The sequence below is a fragment of the Dendrobates tinctorius genome, unplaced genomic scaffold (assembly GCF_039654945.1).
Source record: "Dendrobates tinctorius isolate UK_male_01 unplaced genomic scaffold, ASM3965494v1 ptg000228l, whole genome shotgun sequence".
NCBI lineage: Eukaryota > Metazoa > Chordata > Amphibia > Anura > Dendrobatidae > Dendrobates > Dendrobates tinctorius.
This window is the reverse complement of record NW_027361895.1, coordinates 3,557,539-3,560,928: the sequence shown is the minus strand read 5'-3', so window position 1 is coordinate 3,560,928 and position 3,390 is coordinate 3,557,539.

Genomic DNA, 3,390 nt, shown 5'->3' with positions numbered 1-3,390 from the left:
TTATTTTTAGGACCACATCACATTTGAAGCCACTTTGAGGGGTCTATATGATAGAAAATACCCAAAAGTGACACCATTCTAAAAACTGCACCCCTTAAGGTACTCAAAACCACATTCAAGAAGTTTATTAACCCTTTAGGTGCGTCACAGGAATTTTTTTGAATATTTAAAAAAAAATTAACATCTAACTTTTTTCACAAAAAAATACTTCAGGTTCAATTTTTTTTATTTTACCAAGGGTAACAGGAGAAATTGGACTGCAATAGTTATTGTGAAATTTGTCCTGAGTACGCTGATACCTGTTATGTGGGGGGGAACGACTGTTTCGGCGCATGGCAGAGCTCAGAATGGAAGGAGCGCCGTTTGACTTTTTCAATGCAAAATTGGCTGGAATTCAGATCAGGCGCCATGTCACGTTTGGAGAGTCCCTGATGTACCTAAACAGTGGAAACCCCCTACAAGTGACCCCATTTTGGAAACTAGACCCCCCAAGGAACTTATCTAGATATGTGGTGAGAACTTTGAACCCACAAGGGCTTTACAGAAGTTTATAACGTACAGCGGTACAATTAAAAAATCATATTTTTTCCACAAAAATGATCTTTTCACCCCAATTTTTATTTTCCCAAGGGTAACAGGACCCTAAAAGTTATTGTGCAATTTGTCCTGAGTACGGTGATACCCCACATGTGGGGGTAAACCACTATTTGGGCACATGGCAGAGCTCGGAAGGGAAGCAGCGCCATTTGACGTTTTTGGCTGGAATTGAGATCAGACACCATGTCGCGATTGGAAAACCCCTGATGTACCAAAACAGTGGAAACCCCCCACAAATGACACCATTTTGTAAACTAGACCCCCCAAGGAACTTATCTAGATGTGTGGTGAGTAGTGTTGAGCATTCCGATACCGCAAGTATCGGGTATCGGCCGATACTTGCTGTATCGGAATTCCGATACCGACTTCCGATATTTTTTCAATATCGGAATTCGGAATCGGAAGTTCAGTTGATTGACAGCCTGACGTCATCATGATGCGCGGTGTGTGCGCATCATGATGCGCCGTCATTTCGGGCCTTCCGAGGGTCTCTGCCGGCCTGCCGGGGGGCTGTGCCGGCCTGCCGGGGGGCTGTGTGGACTGCCCGGGGTCTGTACCGGCCTGCCGGGGGGCTGTGCCGGCCTGCCGGTGGTCTGTGCACCCTGTGGGGGTCTGTACCGGCCTGCCGGGGGGCTGTGCTGATGTCCGGGGGTCTGTGCAAGCATCGTCCGATGGGACTTACAAGTCCCATCGGGCGATGCCTGCTACCATGACAGTGATTGACACATTAGCCAATGATGGGACAGTAGTAGTCCCATCATCCGGCTAATGTGTTAAATGTTAAAAAAAAAAAAAAAAATACTACATACATACTACATGCATGCTACATACATACTACATGCTACATACATACTACATATATACTACATACATACTACATGCATGCTACATACATACTACATGCTACATACATACTACATATATACTACATACATACTACATACATGCTACATACATACTACATGCATGCTACATACATACTACATGCATGCTACATACATACTACATATATACTACATACATACTACATACATGCTACATACATACTGCATGCTACATACATACTACATACATACTACATACATACTACATGCATGCTACATACATACTACATATATACTACATGCATGCTACATACATACTACATGCTACATACATACTACATATATATTACATACATACTACATACATGCTACATACATACTGCATGCTACATACATACTACATACATACTACATGCTACATACATACATGCATGCTACATACATACTACATGCATGCTACATACATACTACATGCTACATACATACCACATACATACTACATACATACTACATATATACTACATGCATGCTACATACATACTACATGCTACATACATACCACATACATACTACATACATACTACATACATACTACATGCTACATACATACTACATATATACTACATGCATGCTACATACATACTACATGCTACATACATACCACATACATACTACATACATGCTACATACATACTACATATATACTACATGCATGCTACATACATACTACATGCTACATACATACCACATACATACTACATACATGCTACATATATACTACATGCATGCTACATACATACTACATATATACTACATGCATGCTACATACATACTACATGCTACATGCATGCTACATACATACTACATACATACTACATGCTACATACATACCACATACATACTACATACATACAATACATTCATACAATACATACATAGACATACAGTACATATAACATAGAGTAACATACTTACCAATACTTGTCACATTGTTCCCCGAAGCCATTGTCTTTTCCGGAATAAATATTAACATAACAAACCACAAAAATACTCACCCACGATCCGAAGCAGTCCACGAGTGTGTCCCACGACGATCTTGGGTAGAGAACTGCAGCATCAGATGATGCTGCCGTTCTCTACGGGCTGCAGGAATCCAATGACGGAAGGTAGGTATCCTTCCGCACTGTATTCCTCCGCCACTTAAAAAAAAAAAAGTCCCTAGTCTCACTTTATGCCATTGCTGTGTGGGAATTTCCCACACAGCAATGGCATAAAGTGAGACTAGGGACTTTTTTTTTTTTTAAGTGGCGGAGGAATACAGTGCGGAAGGATACCTACCTTCCGTCATTGGATTCCTGCAGCCCGTAGAGAACGGCAGCAACAGCTGATGCTGCAGTTCTCTACCCAAGATCGTCGTGGGACACACTCGTGGACTGCTTCGGATCGTGGGTGAGTATTTTTGTGGTTTGTTATGTTAATATTTATTCCGGAAAAGACAATGGCTTCGGGGAACAATGTGACAAGTATTGGTAAGTATGTTACTCTATGTTATATGTACTGTATGTCTATGTATGTATTGTATGAATGTATTGTATGTATGTAGTATATATGTGGTATGTATGTAGCATGTAGTATGTATGTAGTATGTATGTAGCATGCATGTAGCATGCAGTATGTATGTAGCATGCATGTAGTATATATGTAGTATGTATGTGGTATGTACAGTGCCTACAAGTAGTATTCAACCCCCTGCAGATTTAGCAGGTTTACACATTCGGAATTAACTTGGCATTGTGACATTTGGACTGTAGATCAGCCTGGAAGTGTGAAATGCACTGCAGCAAAAAAGAATGATATTTCTTTGTTTAATTTTTTTTTAAATTGTGAAAAGTTTATTCAGAGGGTCATTTATTATTCAACCCCTCAAACCACCAGAATTCTGTTTGGTTCCCCTAAAGTATTAAGAAGT